General features: G+C 42.5%; 1 protein-coding gene across 6 annotated transcripts in view; it reads right to left on the reverse strand.

Moving 5' to 3' along the window:
• The window catches only part of phf3 (PHD finger protein 3), a 125,047-nt gene extending 108,706 nt beyond the window's left edge, over nt 1-16,341 (reverse strand). The window contains exons 1-2 of one of the 6 annotated variants that reach the window (XM_067984043.1): nt 16,084-16,341; nt 4,860-4,946 (exon numbers count right to left, since the gene is read on the reverse strand). The gene's annotated coding sequence lies outside the window, so the exon portion shown is untranslated. Of the gene's footprint in view, nt 1-4,792; nt 4,828-4,859; nt 4,947-16,083 lie in introns of those variants that run through there. The other 5 variants (XM_067984047.1, XM_067984044.1, XM_067984045.1 and 2 more) reach the window with 5 other exon arrangements.
• Nucleotides 16,342-18,442: the final 2,101 nt, after the last annotated feature.

Raw genomic sequence — 18,442 nt, forward strand, 5'->3', positions numbered from 1 at the left:
CTAGTGACCCCCTACTATTCGTGTGTGCGCAAGGACTTTGAATTGGGGCAGGCTTGAAAAGTCTATCAACACTCTTTTCTTCACTCACCATCAAACTTCCCATGTAAATAATGGAAAATTAAGTAACGTATATTAGGGGAACTGTCACACACGGAACTCCTTCAGGGAGGAAAATTGGTGACAAAAATAAAAAGGACATAGGAAGTGAAACAAAAAAAAAGCAGGAACTCAAATAAACAGAATAGACTTAAAACAGGTGTTTTGGTTTTATTTCGAAAAAAAAGGCACTGTTCTGTAATACAAAAGATGTGTTGCATTTTCAGGCATGTACACTGCAAATGTGATTCTGTGTTACAATGTTAAGAGTGTAACCCCCATCCCTTCCACTTTTGCTCAACAGATAATGTAATGTGACAAACATGAATGAAAATTGAAGGGGAAAATATGAGTTATTAGAAATAGAACCTAGTACTACGGAAGGACATGGCTTCCAAAAAGCCTCACTATATTCAAATTGTAGAGACGGCACATCGTTTCTTACGGTCCTGATGGCAGGACAAATGGGTAGCTCAGAGCATGCTCATCTTCAAATGGAATTCGATGTTTCATGAAAGTTATTAGTGTTAAATTATTAGTTCACAGGCAGATGGGAAACTAGTCTGACAACACCATGCAAGGATTTAAAAATGATACAAAAAGGAAACATTTGAATCTGCTATAATGCAAAAGTACTGTTTAATAAACAAAAATATTTAATCAATCAAATCGTTATGTCTTACTTAAGGTAAAATGACATTAAGAGCTGTTACAAAAGTTCAAATTAAATATATGTATTTCATTAAGTCATGTAAAGTGTACAACCATTTACATTCAAATGCTAAGAAAAATGTGCACTCAGTTCAAGCCTTAAGACTTCAAAATGCATAGAAATTGCTAACAATATTTTCTATACACAATACTCTTTTTAAAAATAAGCTTCAACTGGAGGCTTTGTCCTTCATTGCACCCAATCTACCCTGGTACAATTGCCAATATTTAGCCACTGGCACAGGCCAGATCACTTAGGCTCATCCAAAGCAGACATTATTTTTACTGATTCCAAGCTATCATGTTGAAATATTTTTGAGATAACAAATGCAATTCCAGTCTCTCATCACTCCCCTGCCCCAAGATGTCCCACAACAATTCCCACCAGGCATCTTGCTCCAGTGCTCATTTAGTGCCTTAATATTTCTGTTTTTTGCCGAACAAAGGTGAAATTCACACTAGGGGAGCCAATCAGTTTTTCCACTACAAGGCAGAAGACCTTATTTCCATGTAGCAAGGTTTCCTAGCTTAATCACCTCTCACTTGGATAATCACCAATACCATCACCAAATACTACACCAGGGATAATTACAATCGAATACTTCAATTCTGGTTACATGCCAAAATGTTCATTTTCAGTTTTCTATTAAAGTTAGATCTTCAATCCCAAATTTTCAATTTACATTGCTTTATACCTATCAGTTTTATAAAATCAGCTATCAAAATGGCTCAGTAGGTAAATAAACCACATGAAGTAGTATGAGCTATAGAAACAGAATATCATGTTTGATGCCTTTTCTACACTGAATTAGATCTCAGCAACCCTACAATTATCTTCTGTATCCTTAGACTGGGGGCGGGGGGGAGGAAAATGCATTGGCAGCCACAGTTCCTATTCATCATCACCCAATGACCCTTGTAAGTATGTGTACATTGGAAGTGGGTTTTGCGGAGGACAGAATCAGCCTAGCTGTGGTGTTCCCACAATTGTGACCTACTGCTAGCTGAGAGGTTATACCAATCAGGAAAGATTGAACAGGCTGGGGATCTTTTCTCTAGGGGAAAAAAAAAGAGAAGGCTGAGGAGTGGACCCAGTAAAGGTCTTTAAGATTTATGAACGGGTTTGATGGGGTAGACGTAGAGATGTTTCCACTTGTGGGGAGGCCAAAACTAAGGGGTCATAAATAGAAGACAGTCACCAATAAATCCAATAAGGAATTCAGGAGAAACTTCTTTACCCAGAAAGTGGTTAGAATGTGGAACTTGCTAGCACGTGGAGTAGTTGAGATGAATCGCATAGGTGCATTTAGGGTAAAGCTAGATAAACACATGAGGGAGAAAGGAGTAGAAGGTTATGCTGATAGGGTTAGATGAAGAAGAGTGGGAGGAGGCTCGTGTGGAGCATAAACACCAGCATAGACCAGTTGGGCCAAAAGGCCTGTTTCTGTGCTATACATCCTATGTAATTCTAGGTAATTGGATAGATGTAGTGTTCCCCACAACTGAATGGCTCACCATCCAGATTCACACATTAAAAATAACTGCTGTGTGAAGTACTAGAAGACTGTCAGTGCCTGAAGAATCATAACAGTATGAGTCACTGGCTTCAAGAAATGAGCAAAAAGTGTGTGAGTGTGCATGTGTGTGTCAGAATCAGTTGCATTATAGCTCATCACACCCAAATTAATTGAAGTGGAAAAAGTGATGGGAATACAAGGATAAAGATGGGATTTTTTTTGAACTGTGGCTCTGATCCAGTAGTTCAGGGGTCAGGAGATTTAGAACAGAGGGCAAGAGAAATTTCTTCACACAGTTGTGAGGCTGTGGAATTCATTTTTAGGGTTAGTGTTGAGGCAGAAACTATTGTCAACATTCAAGATTAGATTGGATTGTTGGATGAAGGAAAAGGGGGTTGATGGAATATGGGAACAGGGTGGATAAATATGATTAGGACTATTTGCTCACGTGAAGGGTACACGCTAACATGGACTGGTCAGGCCAAATAGCCTGTTTCCGTATTGTAATTTCTATGTATTAATGATCTTTTCATATTAGGTCTTGATGCCGAATCACCATCACATTTACTGAATAAAAAGATCTATACAATCAATACCAATTTCCTACATTCATTCACTATCCAGCTACACACGGTTGTCAGACACAAGTTTAACCAACGTATCAATGTGGTCATCATACAGCCCTTCAAAAACCAAGTATCAAGAACCTTGTTGAAGAAGTGATTGCTCCCATGAAGATTTGCTGACTTGTCCAGAGTTGCAAGCAATTGTAAGTATCCTACAATATTTTACAGGACAGCAGAGGCAGAGCAATAAAGTGCAGACTGAGACTGAGGACGCTTAAACAAAACTACACCAACTTGTAAGCATCATTCTGAAATGGAAATAGATATACCTCCCCAAAGGTAGTTCGCTGTCCCTCTTCATTTGTGTTCACACTCAAAGCGACACTACACTGAAGAACAGCAAGAGTCTTCCAGCATTATGGACAGGCAGAAAAATGAAGATAGAGTGCCAAATAAAAAAATGATTGAATGCTATATTTTCTAGCTGTATGGACCTTTAACACTTATTGAAGAGACCCTTGCCAGTTATAACGTGCAATAGAATGTTAACCAAATACCAATCCCTCTGGTCGCTATTGCTGCTGACCAGCTGGAAGGCGAAACAAAAAGGACACAAAGTACAATCGACTGCACCAAAGTCGAAGTCTAAATCAGCTCAGAAGGCTTTTTTGGGGGGAGATACTGTTAATGCACTAAAACTCATGGGATACAAGGCCCTCCAATATAAGCAGAACCTGTAACTTGTAAAATCCAGATCAAAGCAACAAAGTCATGAGGAAACCAGAAGCATTCTGTTCAGAAAAACATGCCCGTACATAAGGACACTGCAAATGAAGCTTGTTCAAGCTAACAGTGGTGGGGTCAATACAAAAAATCCATCAATGGAGACTCTGAACCAGAGACTTGAAATCCAAGCTTTATTACTGTAGGCCCCAGTGTCAGCAACAGCATAATCACCAGGATATGTCAGATGGCCAAACTAGTGAATGCTTTGATTTGCACTAACTGTTGTATTTGATGATGTGGAGATGCCGGTGATGGACTGGGGTTGACAATTGTAAACAATTTTACAACATCAAGTTATAGTCCAACAATTTTATTTTAAAATCCACAAGCTTTCGGAGGCTTCCTCCTTCCTCAGGTGAATGTGGAAATGTGGAAATTTCCACATTCACCTGAGGAAGGAGGAAGCCTCCGAAAGCTTGTGGATTTTAAAATAAAATTGTTGGACTATAACTTGGTGTTGTAAAATTGTTTACAATTGTATTTGATGGAAGATGTCAAGAACACAAAGTTAGATCAATGTCAATTTGTAAGCAATATATTTCCCCTATTGGAAAGAGATAGACTGTTATCATCTATGCTCATTAGAAGTATAGATCCATAGAAAGTATAGTTCTACAGTAGGAAAGGAAATGTAGGTAACTTCAGAAGCCATTGACTCCAACTGTTCCAGAAAGAACACCAAATAAGAAATTCTGCTTGTCAAAACTAACATTCTGGAATAAAAGTCTGTGATTTGTCTGTAGAACAGACAATGGTCAGCAGTACTACAGATGGGGATAGGCATATTCAACTGACCTCAATGGCGAATGCTTTCTGTTCTACCAAAAATCCTTGGCACCTCCAAGCGGAAAGACCCATTCTTACCAGCCAAGAGAGAAACCGGGTGCTAGAAGTCAATGGCAGTAATGGAATCTTTCAATATAGGAATGAAGCAGAAAATGAGGTTGCAGTACCTGACATCACAAGAGACACTTCTATACAATGCTGTCTACACTGCCTGGATGTCTAAATCAAAAGGCATGCTACCCCCAGGAACAGACATAAGTATAGGCATCTTGACCATTTGACCTCAACAGTTTTGTAGGTTCAACACTGATTGAATTCAGTTATCCTGACCTCGGTTATCCTGACCTCAACAGTTTTGCCTTGTAGGTTCAACACTGGTTGAATTCAGTTATCTGACCTCAACTGCTTTGTCTTGTAGGTTCAACATTGGTTGAATTCAGCTTTGTCGTGTAGGTTCAACACTGGTTGAATTCAGTTATCTTTTCTGAAACAAGAGGAACAGAACAAACATAACTACAATTTTTTTCAGAAGTATAGTGAATCTTCTGTTCTAGGGAAAATTCAAAAACAAGCTAACAAAATAGCACACAAGTTTATATTTTTAAGAAAAACTGAAAAGGATTACACTACAGGTATCAAAAAAAGCTTCTCAGTGTAGATAGAAACAGCACAGTTCTCAACAGAAATGGAGAATTATCAACGAAGCTTAACAGCAGGCACTTAATATTTATATAACGGGGTGCCAACCAAGTACCACATACACGCACACAATACTGGTTCATTTGCGAAGTATTATTTCTGAATCAGCACTACTTTTCAAGGTTCCTTCACATAAGTCACCAACTAGTCAGCTCTCATTTGATTTCATAGTTAAGCATCAGTGAGAGAATTTCTCATCACAAATCAAACAAAAATGCCACAAACCTCAACCCTACTTGAATTACTTTCTGTAAATTCTACCCTCTGCATCTTGCAAAACAAGCTTTAGTGCACTTTCAGAGGTCAACTCCCTCCGAATCAGCTTTCAGGCAGGTTAGAAGTCACACATCCTTGCCGTTTCTCGGACAGCTCCTGACACTCAATATAATTGAAGTCACTGGAGCGGCCTAGCAGGAAGGATGTACTAGAAGGATGGTGGCACAGCATTGACATTTTAAAAAAAAGTGAGTTTTTGTTTTGTAATGGGAGCAGGGTGGGGGCACATATTTATATTTTTGGTAATTTATGTATATCATTAATCACTCATGGAATAAACTTGCTTCTATTTTACCCCTGTAACAAGCCTTAACTCCAATCTTGGAAGAGATCTCTTAACTAATCCAGTATGATTTATTTTAAATTTCCCACACTAGCTATCCTCATGTGAACCTTTAGTCACTAGGAATTTGTTCCATATTTTTCAAAAAATGTCATGTAGGCCTCCTAATTATCAGGTAGGTAGACAATGTTTTTATCCTGCTCTGATCTCTAGCAAGAATAAATTAAACTCCCCCCTTACATGCACCCAAGAGAGCACAGCAGTACTCTGGAGATGTTTCAGAAAAATCATAAAAAGCAATTGAAAATGTGATAAGAACAGCGAATAAGTAATATCATAGCAACGTAATAAAATGCACTTCATGTTTTACTTAGCCCTCCATATATGCTATTAACATAGCCCAAGGCATTTTAAACCATAGGAATTGGCTCCCCCAAAATTCAGCAAGTTTATCCAGTGAGATGAGCTATATAGAGAGGTCTATTATTCAATTCATACCCGTGCTTAGTTAACTGATCTCAACTGAGGAACTTTTAGGGGTGAAATTCAGGCCATAAAATAAATTCACTGGCATAATTATCTGCTGCATTTTCCAACAACTTTAAATTTCAGAAGTTTTATGGAATTGAGTGATGCAATTGGTTAACCTGCTCCCAGCCCAGACTTACAAAATGTAAGTATCTCACTTCAGTTCTCAGGGATCCCAAATAAAATATGTTTTCTACTGAACATAAGTGCACAATTCAGTACAATTCAATCAACAAACTGGAGGTCTGACTCAAATAGGCCAAAAGAAGGACAAAGTTGAAGATGCTTTACCTGTACCTGGTTATGCTAATTCTCATTCAAGAATGATACTTGCACAGTGTGTCAAAAATAGCTAATTTAATTCATTCTGCAGCACTTATTTCCTCCCACTATCTTGCCAACTACAGTAAAACATGTTGAAAATGCGCATAACTGCAGTGCTATGCCAAATATTTGAGGCGATAGAACTCTAAGCAGCTAGGCCCTGCCTATGATAGAAACAAAACAAGTTAACAAAATGCCTCTTAAAAAAATGTTAACTGTAATTAGTAACTTATTCAAGTTTAGTTTACAGATCGATTTTCCAACTCACCAAAGTTCCATAGTGCGCAAATTTTAGTAAAGAACGGAGGCTGATGTGAAATTATCAAAATGTGAACATCCAAAAAAGTAATAAATTACTAAGATAACATGACAGATTTTACAGATGCAGGAGTCCAAACATTGTATAAATATGTTCTTATAATTGCAAGCATCTGTACCTTTAAAAGAAACTCGTGTCTGACAATATAGATTCCACTAAATAGGATACTATATAGGCTGGAGTATATTAGAAGGCACTATAGTGCAGGGGTTCAAATAAAATTATAAACCAAGCAAGAAGCTTAACATCACCTGAAACTTATGTTCAGGAAGCAGGGAAAACTTTTAGTGTTCATATTAACTAAACCCACATTTTCAAACCTATTGAGATACTCCATCACACAACACTGTTTATAACCAACCTGCAACTTCAAGTTATCAACAGCAGCAACGTGTTACTGCTCAGGTATAAGGCAGGTTTCTTTCAAAGGTAAAGATTTTTTTTAAAAAAAGGAAAACAAGGTACAATGCAATATTTTAAAAGTTTTATACTGAGCATTAAACGTTCATTTACAAAAATGCACCAGCCTGACTTTTACTTTCATTGTAGAGCACCAGCAAGTGAAAAGCACAGCCAATTCACATCTTCAACTAGAATTATGGGCCAGAATTTGCTGCCAAAATAACAGCAAGTTTAATGCGCTCGCCATTATTGAGTAAATTGTCCAGCAACTTATGGCGAGGAAGAGATACTCTAAATTGCAATTCACCACAAGCAGCTGAACGACTTGCGCTGCTCTGCCATTAGCCTCGCGAAAATGGCAGCGCGCCCTCAACCTCCCCGTGAGTTCCAAGAAATTGCTGTATTTGCGCATGAATTGTCAATTAAACTCACAGCAGAACGTTAGGGCTGGTACTTAACAGCGCAAGTACCTTTTTAATGACGAGATTTATGTTCCTGCAATGTCACCCAACCTCTCAGGCTCAGAAAGGGAACAATTAAAACCGTGGCATCTCATTACTACCAGTAGTAAATTATTGTTGGAGATTTTTTAAATTTTAAATTACAACTTTTACATTTTCTTCTTACTTTTCTTATCTGTCTCTTTTTTTCTCTCAATACAATCTTTCTTTCCCTCTCTATTTCTTTTTCTGTACCTGATTTGACTTTAATTCATCCTATTTCCTCCTCTGGTGTTCCTGTTTCTTTCTCAATCCTTAAATCTCATTAGTTAAGGAAATAGACTGTAGGTCCCATCGTTCACCAAGATCCCAGATGTCTCGTTGCCCTCACCATGCCGTTATCAGCTCGCACTTCCAGTGCAAAAAAATTTTGAGCTGAAGGGTGAGGGAAAATGTCTAACAGGACATGCAGCGAGATGCCCACTCCAGCAAATTCTGGGCCTATATATTTTGTGCAGTATAAAATGCTTTGCCTTTTCAAATATAGTAGCTGAAGCTGATTTGAGTAGCAATAAGGACATTTCCCATGTTCTGTACAGGGGAACAGAGTGTAGACAGCTCATTGTAGCACTCAGATGGTCTTGCCCATCAACTTAGCGAGTACACATGGGTGTTTACTGCTTAACCATTTCCTCAAGCTGGGATCACTTGGTGTTTCGAGTAGTCAGCATTTGGAAATTTGCAAATTACGGATGGTTTGACTCAGTAACTCCTAATTAAAATTAGATAATTTTCACGGCAAGACTGCAGATCATAAGCTTTTCCTTCTTTAATTACTACTTATTGTATACTACAGCAATACCGTAGCATGGAAACTTTGGAATAAAAACAAGACATCACAATAAGTCTGACCTCTTAGAGCATCAAGCCACAATCAAGGTTACTAATCAGCAGCTTTCATAGAAAAGGGACAGAATCACAGAATACAAACCCCAAAATACCAATAAAACTCCAAGATCCTTGAATCCCATACAATAACTGAATTTGATTTATTTAGTCACCATAAACCAGTAAGCCCAATTACAAAAAGGACAGAAGTGCAGAATCCAATCACCCAAATATCAGGAACATAAGTCATTAGAATCATAGAAGTTTACAACATGGAAACAGGCCCTTCGGCCCAACATGTCCATGTCGCCCAGTTTATACCACTAAGCTAGTCCCAATTGCCTGCACTTGGCCCATGTAACTGTCCAAATGCTTTTTAAAAGACAAAATTGTACCCGCCTCTCCTACTGCCTCTGGCAGCTCGTTCCAGACACTCACCACCCTTTGAGTGAAAAAATTGCCCCTCTGGACCCTTTTGTATCTCTCCCCTCTCACCTTAAATCTATGTCCCCTCGTTATAGACTCCCCTACCTTTGGGAAAAGATTTTGACTATCTACCTTATCTATGCCCCTCATTATTTTATAGACTTGTATAAGATCACCCCTCAACCTCCTACTCGACAGGGAAAAAAGTCCCAGTCTATCTAACCTCTCCCTATAAGTCAAACCATCAAGTCCCGGCAGCATCCTAGTAAATCTTTTCTGCACTCTTTCTATAATAGGGTGACCAGAACTGTACACAGTATTCCAAGTGTGGCCTAACTAATGTCTTGTACAACTTCAACAAGACATCCCAACTCCTGTATTCAATGTTCTGACCAATGAAACCAAGCAAGCTGAATGCCTTCTTCACCACCCTATCCACCTGTGACTCCACTTTCAAGGAGCTATGAACCTGTACTCCTAGATCTCTTTGTTCTATAACTCTCCCCAACGCCCTACCATTAACAGAGTAGGTCCTGGCCCGATTCGATCTCCCAAAATGCATCACCTCACATTTATCTAAATTAAACTCCATCTGCCATTCATCGGCCCACTGGCCCAATTTATCAAGATCCCGTTGCAATCCTAGATAACCTTCTTCACTGTCCACGATGCCACCAATCTTGGTGTCATCTGCAAACTTACTAACCATGCCTCCTAAATTCTCATCCAAATCATTAATATAAATAACAAATAACAGCGGACCCAGCACCGATCCCTGAGGCACACCGCTGGTCACAGGCCTCCAATTTGAAAAACAACCCTCTACACCCACCCTCTGTCTTGTGTCGTCAAGCCAATTTTGTATCCAATTGGCTACCTCACCTTGGATCCCGTGAGATTTAACCTTATGTAACAACCTACCATGCGGTACCTTGTCAAAGGCTTTGCTAAAGTCCATGTAGACCACGTTTACTGCATAGCCCTCATCTATCTTCTTGGTTACCCCTTCAAAAAACTCAATCAAATTCGTGAGACATGATTTTCCTCTCACAAAACCATGCTGACTGTTCCTAATCAGTCCCTGCCTCTCCAAATGCCCGTAGATCCTGTCTCTCAGAATACCCTCTAACAACTTACCCACTACAGATGTCAGGCTCACCGGTCTGTAGTTCCCAGGCTTTTTCCTGCCGCCCTTTTTAAACAAAGGTACAACATTTGCTACCCTCCAATCTTCAGGCACCTCACCTGTAGCGGTGGATGATTCAAATATCTCTGCTAGGGGACCCGCAATTTCCTCCCTAACCTCCCATAACGTCCTGGGATACATTTCATCAGGTCCCGGAGATTTATCTACCTTGATGCGCGTTAAGACTTCCAGCACCTCCCTCTCTGTAATATGTACACTCCTCAAGACATCACTATTTATTTCCCCAAGTTCCCCAACATCCATGCCTTTCTCAACCGTAAATACCGATGCGAAATATTCATTTAGGATCTCACCCATCTCTTGTGGTTCCGCACATAGATGACCTTGTTGATCCTTCAGAGGCCCTACTTTCTCCCTAGTTACTCTTTTGCCCTTTATGTATTTGTAGAAGCTCTTTGGATTCACCTTTGCCTTATCTGCCAAAGCAATCTCATGTCCCCTTTTTGCCCTCCTGATTTCTCTCTTAACTCTACTCCGGCAATCTCTATACTCTTCAAGGGATCCACTTGATCCCAGCTGCCTATGCATGTCATATGCCTCCTTCTTCTTTCTGACTGGGGCCTCAATCTCCCGAGTCATCCAAGGTTCCCTACTTCTACCAGCCTTGCCCTTTACTTTATAAGGAATGTGCTTACCCTGAACCCTGGTTAACACATTTTTGAAGGACTCCCACTTACCAGACGTCCCTTTGCCTGCCAACAGACTCTCCCAATCAACTTCTGAAAGTTCCTGTCTAATACCATCAAAATTGGCCTTTCCCCAATTTAGAATTTTAACTTTTGGGCCAGACCTATCCTTCTCCATAGCTATCTTAAAACTAATGGAATTATGATCACTGGTCCCAAAGTGATCCCTCACTAACACTTCTGTCACCTGCCCTTCCTTATTTCCCAAGAGGAGGTCAAGTTTTGCCCCCTCTCTAGTCAGGCCATCCACATACTGAATGAGAAATTCCTCCTGAATACACAACAAATTTCTCTCCATCCAAGCCCCTAATGCTATGGCTGTCCCAGTCAATGTTGGGAAAGTCTTTCAGCCCCTCAAGCCTGTTCCGCCATTCAATTAGATCTGTATCTTAACTCCGTCTACCCGCTTTGGTTCCGTAACCCATAATACCCTTGTCTAACAAGAATCCATCAATTTCAAGTTTTAACATTTTTATCTAACCCCCAGCCTCAACAGCTTTTGAGAAGAGTGTTCCAGATTTCCACTACCTTTTGAGTGAGAAGTGATTCCTGACATCACCCCTGAACGGCCTAGCTCTAATTTTAAGGTTATGCCTCCTTGTTCTGGACTCCCCCACCAGAGGCAATCGTTTCGCTCTATCTACCCTATCAAATCCTTTAATCATCTTAAACACCTCAATTAGATCACCCCTTAATCAACTCTACTCAAGGGAATACAAGCCTAGTCTGTGCAACCTGTCCTCATAATTTAACCCTTTTAGCCCAGTGAATCTGCACTGCACCCTCTCCAAGGCCAATATATCCTCCCTGAGGTGTGGTGCCCAGAACTGAATGCATTACTCTAAATGGGGTCTAACCAGAGCTTTATATAACTGTAACATAACTTCCTCCCCTTTGTATTCCAGCCCCCTTGAGGTAAAGCCTTTTATATTATTTTTTGTACCTGTCCACTATTAGCAAAACTCACAGAATTACAAGGAGTAAAGATGGACTTTTATTTATTCAGTTACTATAGATCAGTCATGATGTACTTAACAATGAGAAAATTAAATCCATCAAACCAGACTCTTATTAGGCATGACAAAGCAGAAACAATGACCCAGTATAGATGATCTTTTGACACGGATGCATTTACATCAATTGTTTCTTACACCATTATATATAAATAAAAGTTAATTCAGCACCCAGCTAATGTATTACTTCAAATAATGCCAAATGGAGATTAAACCAAGACTATAACATTCTAAAAGGTAAAATATATCTGGAATCCATGACAGGAAAGGTTGCACATAAAAAATTGATTTTTTTTAATAAAAAGGGGCATCAACTAGGTACTAAATGTGAAGCAACTGAGAGTATTTCAAAGCTGCAGTGCTCCACAGTTGTCAATTTTCTTCTGCAAACTGGCAACTAAGTTTATATGCAGAGGTCAATTCCAGGAACATGTAGTTTGTACACTCACTGACCTCTGTGCCTCACTGCTCATATCAAAGGGCTGCCGAGGAGATAGCAACTGTAAATACATTAAAAGCTATGTAACACGAGGCAATACAGCCTTAAAATCTGAGTCAAAAATTCTCAAAATAACAAAATGCAAATAACTTAACAAGCCAAACCTTTTTCATTTATCTTAAACAAATTTTGTGCAAATACCCCGAATTTATCCTCAGTGACCAAAAACAGAATAACTATGAATTCCTTTGCCCAGTCTCCTGATGAATTTGTGTTACTTCCTTTGCCCAGTCTCCTGATGAATTTGTGTTACTTCCCTTTGCCCAGTCTCCTGACGGATTTATGTTACTTCCCTTTACCCAGTTTCCTGATGAATGTGTGTTACTTCCTTTGCCCAGTCTCCTGACGAATTTATGTTACTTCCCTTTACCCAGTCTCCTGATGAATTTGTGTTACTTCCCTTTGCCCAGTCTCCTGATGAATTTGTGTTACTTCCCTTTGCCCAGTCTCCTGATGAATTTGTGTTACTTCCTTTGCCCAGTCTCCTGATGAATTTGTGTTACTTCCTTTGCCCAGTCTCCTGATGAATTTGTGTTACTTCCTTTGCCCAGTCTCCTGATGAATTTATGTTACTTCCTTTGCCCAATGTCCTCTTAAAGTGTGCCTCCCTCAGACTTCAGAATTTCTGAAACAATAACGCACAGCTATACTCTATCTGCATTAGTAGCTGCGCCTCTCCACCTTCAGCATTTCTTATATCAAAGCAGGAAGCTGGATTCTGCCAGGTAGACGGAGTACTACCTCAAGGGAAGGGTGTCAAGGTTATCCTCACCACATTCAACAGCACAACTCAGATTCCCTCTGATGCACCTCTTGTTCAATAGGTTTAAATCCCCATCTGTAAAAGTTTTTATTAAATGTGCAATCTTTAAAACTGTTACATGATTTTCACATACGTTTAAAAATTGATAAACAAAACTGGGAAAACAAGTATTCAAAATTAAATTTAGATTACACTTTAGGAAATTGTGTATACATAAAAAGGCGACCGATATGATATGCCTGAAATCCACGTGTCACAAGGACACAGGAACTGAGACTTGGTTGCCCTGCAAGCAGAACCTAAAGGTTTAAAAAAAGTGGTTCTCTGCATATAAGGAAACATAGAGGTTTACCATATAGCTTTACAACACAGAAGGCCATTCAGCCCATTGTGTTTGTGCTCGCTCTTATTACAGCAACCTAATGCTAATGCCCTGTTCTCTCTCCAGAGCCCTGCATCTTCCTCTGCTTCAAACGTTTATTTACTCTTCCCTTAAAAAGATACAATGATCTCTGCCTCAACCGCTCCCACTGGTGAAGCATTCTATGCTCAAACTCTAAAAATTTCTCTGAACCTCTCTCCTCACTCAGTAATTGATAACCCAATCACTCTCCAACCAGAAGTAGTCTTTCCATATTCATTCCATCAAAACCCTTCATTTTAAAAACCTCTTAAATTTCCTTAGTCTTCTCTGCTCTAGTAGAAATAATCCTAGTATCACAAGTCTCTCTTCATCCTTGTGGATCTACACCATATGCTTTGTATGGCTCTGATGTCCTTTCTATAATTAGATGCCCACTATTGAAAGTACTCTGCCTAACCTTGAACAAATTTATCTTAAGCTCTCTTCCTCTCTACTCTATAGCCATTTAAGACTTTAGCTACCTGCACTTGCAAGGAATTATATGCACCCCAAGTCACTCTCTTCCTCCACACTCTTCCACAGTAATATTGAAATCGCAACAGCAACCCAGTGGACCTGGAATGGAACAAGACTCAGAGGGCATGGTTATGTTCATTATAGTTCTGCTTTTACAATCTTCCGAAACACATGTAAAGGTAACCAACATGATATGCCTGAAATCCATGTATCATTAGGCCACAGGAACTGAGACACTTGGCAGCCCTGCAAGCAGAACCTAAAGGTTAAAAAGAGATGATCAGCAGCATTGCTATTACTAAAAGAAACTAAACAGAAAAAGCTGAATATTTTCATAACAAATGGCTCCAGATGTGTTCTATAAAATGGATTCTACTTATACATGCAAAAGAATTTAATGTAGAACCCTGGTAAGTATAAATACCACATTTAACAACCGCTTCAATAAGTGAAAAGGCTTCCAATTTCATATCTTCCCAATCATACGTGTAAAGTAATAGAGTAAAAAATGCATACATTAACAAAAAGAAGCACGTTTCCAGATTACTGGGATGGTAAAGCAAGTGACCAAAAATAAAACTCTATTCTCTCCCGAAACCAATTTATCAACTCGATCCTTTTAAGGGATGAAATCCGTGGAAATCATAGTAAGTGGATGAGCCAAACACAGATTGCAACAAACCCCCCGCCCCCGTCCTCTCCATCCCCTCTCTCTCCACTTCTCTCCTCCCTTTTCTTCTCCCCCCCTCCTTAACCCTCTCTCCTCCCTTTTCTTCTCCTCCCCTCCTTAACCCTCTCTCCTCCCTTTTCTTCTCCTCCCCTCCTTAACCCTCTCTCCTCCCTTTTCTTCTCCTCCCCTCCTTAACCCTCTCTCCTCCCTTTCCCTTCTCCCCTCATCCCCCTCATTCCCTTCTCCCCTCACCCCCTCTCTCCTTTCCCCTCACCCCTCTCCCCTCATTCCCTTCTCCCCCCTCTCTCCTTTCCCCTCTCCCCTCATTCCCTTCTCCCCCCTCTCTCCTTTCCCCTCACCCCTCTCCCCTCATTCCCTTCTCCCCCCTCTCTCCTTTCCCCTCTCCCCTCATTCCCTTCTCCCCCCTCTCCCCTTTCCCCTCACCCCCTCTCTCCTTTCCCCTCACCCCTCATTCCCCTCACCCCCCTCTCTCCTTTCCCCTCACCCCTCATTCCCCTCACCCCCCTCTCTCCTTTCCCCTCACCCCCCTCTCTCCTTTCCCCTCACCCCCTTCTCTCCTTTCCCCTCACCCCCTCTCTCCTTTCCCCTCACCCCCTCTCTCTCCTTTCCCCTCACCCCCCTCTCTCCTTTCCCCTCACCCCCCTCTCTCCTTACCCCTCACCCCCCTCTCTCCTTTCCCCTCACCCCCCTCTCTCCTTTCCCCTCACCCCCCTCTCTCCTTTCCCCTCACCCCCCTCTCTCCTTTCCCCTCACCCCCCTCTCTCCTTTCCCCTCACCCCCCTCTCTCCTTTCCCCTCACCCCCCTCTCTCCTTTCCCCTCACCCCCCTCTCTCCTTTCCCCTCACCCCCCTCTCTCCTTTCCCTTCTCCCCTCTTCTTCTCCCCTTCTTCCCTCCCTCCTCACACCCACCCCCCACTACCCACTCTCCTTTACCGCCCTTGCCTTCCGCTCTTACCCTCTCCCCCTGCTTCTTTCTCCTCTCTACAGGTTCCCCCCCCCCCAAACCTCACCTCAATAAAGTGTGTATTAAAAGCCTGGCCTGCTCACACTTCCCCCCACCCACTCCTCCTAGAGGCACGGGTAGAAAAAAACCCTCACGCTGCACGTCCTCAGCCCGGGCCCCCGCATCAGCATGGCGGCTGCAGCGAGCAGGAGGCTGCAGGCCCAGCTAGTCTCCGCAGAGTACGGCCTCCCTCCCCCAGCCCGGAGCTCGGCCTAACTTTAACCCCCGGTCCTGAAGGGGGCCGATCGGTTTATTTTAAAACCTTCATAATGTTATTTAATGGCCGTTCCTCACCTGATATTTTTTGTTTATTCCCCCACCTCGGTCGGTCCGATTTCTCCTCGCCGTGCGGTGCTAAGGTACCCCGGCGGCCTGTCGCGGTGCAGGGACGCCGAGCCGGGCGCTTTCCATGTTTGTTTGCTCCCCTCGTTCACCCAAAGCCGCCGCCATGGAAAAAGGGGGGGAAGGGCGGGGGGAGAGGGGAAAAAAACCGTTTCCCTGCGGAGTCACGTGATCCCGCCCGAGCGAGCGAGCGGAGCGGAGCTGGCGCGCGGCTCTGCTCGTGTCGTCGAAGGAGGCGGAGGCAATTCAGTGTGTGTATATCCAGCAAAGTGGGGGGTGCAATTCAGTGTGTGTATATCCAGCAAAGGGGGGGGGTGCAATTCAGTGTGTGTATATCCAGCAAAGGGGGGGGGTGCAATTCAGTGTGTGTATATCCAGCAAAGTGGGGGGTGCAATTCAGTGTGTGTATATCCAGCAAAGGGGGGGGGGGTGCAATTCAGTGTGTGTATATCCAGCAAAGGGGGGGGGTGCAATTCAGTGTGTGTATATATCCAGCAAAGTGGGGGGTGCAATTCAGTGTGTGTATATCCAGCAAAGGGGGGGGTGCAATTCAGTGTGTGTATATCCAGCAAAGGGGGGGGGTGCAATTCAGTGTGTGTATATCCAGCAAAGTGGGGGGTGCAATTCAGTGTGTGTATATCCAGCAAAGGGGGGGGGGTGCAATTCAGTGTGTGTATATCCAGCAAAGTGGGGGGTGCAATTCAGTGTGTGTATATATATATCCAGCAAAGTGGGGGGTGCAATTCAGTGTGTGTATATATCCAGCAAAGTGGGGGGTGCAATTCAGTGTGTGTATATCCAGCAAAGTGGGGGGTGCAGTTGAGTGTGTGTATATTCAGCAAAGTGGGGGGTGCAATTCAGTGTGTGCATATCCAGCAAAGTGGGGGGTGCAATTCAGTGTGTGTGTGTATATCCAGCAAAGTGGGGGGTGCAATTCAGTGTGTGTATATCCAGCAAAGTGGGGGGAGCAATTGAGTGTGTGTGTATATCCAGCAAAGTGGGGGGTGCAATTCAGCGTGTGTGTATATCCAACAAAGGGTGGGGGGGTGCAATTGAGTGTGTATATATCCGGCAAAGTGGGGGGTGCAGTTGAGTGTGTGTGTATATATATATCCAGCAAACTGGGGGGTGTAGTTGAGTGTGTGTATATATCCAGCAAAGGGGGGGGGTGCAATTCAGTGTGTGTATATCCAGCAAAGTGGGGGGTGCAATTCAGTGTGTGTATATCCAGCAAAGTGGGGGGTGCAATTCAGTGTGTGTATATCCAGCAAAGTGGGGAGTGCAGTTGAGTGTGTGTGTGTGTATATCCAGCAAAGTGGGAGGTGCAGTTGAGTATGTGTGTATATCCAGCAAAGTGGGGAGTGCAGTGGAGTATGTGTGAATATCCAGCAAAGTGGGGAGTGCAGTTGAGTATGTGTGTATATCCAGCAAAGTGGGGAGTGCAGTTGAGTATGTGTGTATATCCAGCAAAGTGGGGGGGGGTGCAGTTGAGTGTGTGTGTGTGTATATCCAGCAAAGTGGGGGGTGCAGTTGAGTGTGCATATAGCAAAATGGGAGAGGTACAATTGAAATGTGTGCATCTAGCAAAAAGGGTGCAAGTGAGATGCATTTGGCAAACGGGTTGCAATTGAGTGTGTGTGCATCTAGCAAAAGCGGTGCAATCGTGACTGGGAGTCCCGAAGGCTGTGTTGCCTGTTCGGTGCCAGGGTTAAGGATTTCTCCTCGCAGCTGGAAAGGAACTTGGAGCATGAGTGGCAGGATCCGGTTGTCATGGTCCAATCAAGCGGGCTGCTTTGTCCTGGATGGTGTCGAGCTTCTTGAGTGTTGTTGGAGCTGCACTCATCCAGGCAAGCGGAGAGTATTCCATCACACTCCTGACTTGTTCCTTGTAGATGATGGAAGGGCTTTCGGAGTCAGGAGGTGAGTCACTCGCCGCAGAATGCCCAGCCTCTGACCTGCTCTTGTAGCCGCTTTATTTATATGGCTGGTCCAGTTAAGTCAATGGTGACCCCCAGGATGTTGATGGTGGGGGATTCGGCAATGGTAATGCTGTTGAATGTCATGGGGAGGTGGTTAGACTCTCTCCTGTTGGAGATGGTCATTGCCTGGCACTTGTCTGGCGCGAATGTTACTTGCCACTTATGAATCCAAGCCTGGATGTTGTCCAGGTCTTGCTGCTTGCAGTCTCGGATTGCTTCATTATTTGAGGGGTTGTGAATGGAACTGAACACTGTGCAATCATCAACGAACATCCCCAGTTCTGACCTTATGATGGAGGGAAGGTCGTTGATGAAGCAGCTGAAGATGATTG

This window comes from Heptranchias perlo, chromosome 5 (genome assembly GCF_035084215.1).
Source record: "Heptranchias perlo isolate sHepPer1 chromosome 5, sHepPer1.hap1, whole genome shotgun sequence".
NCBI classification, from domain to species: Eukaryota; Metazoa; Chordata; class Chondrichthyes; order Hexanchiformes; family Hexanchidae; genus Heptranchias; species Heptranchias perlo.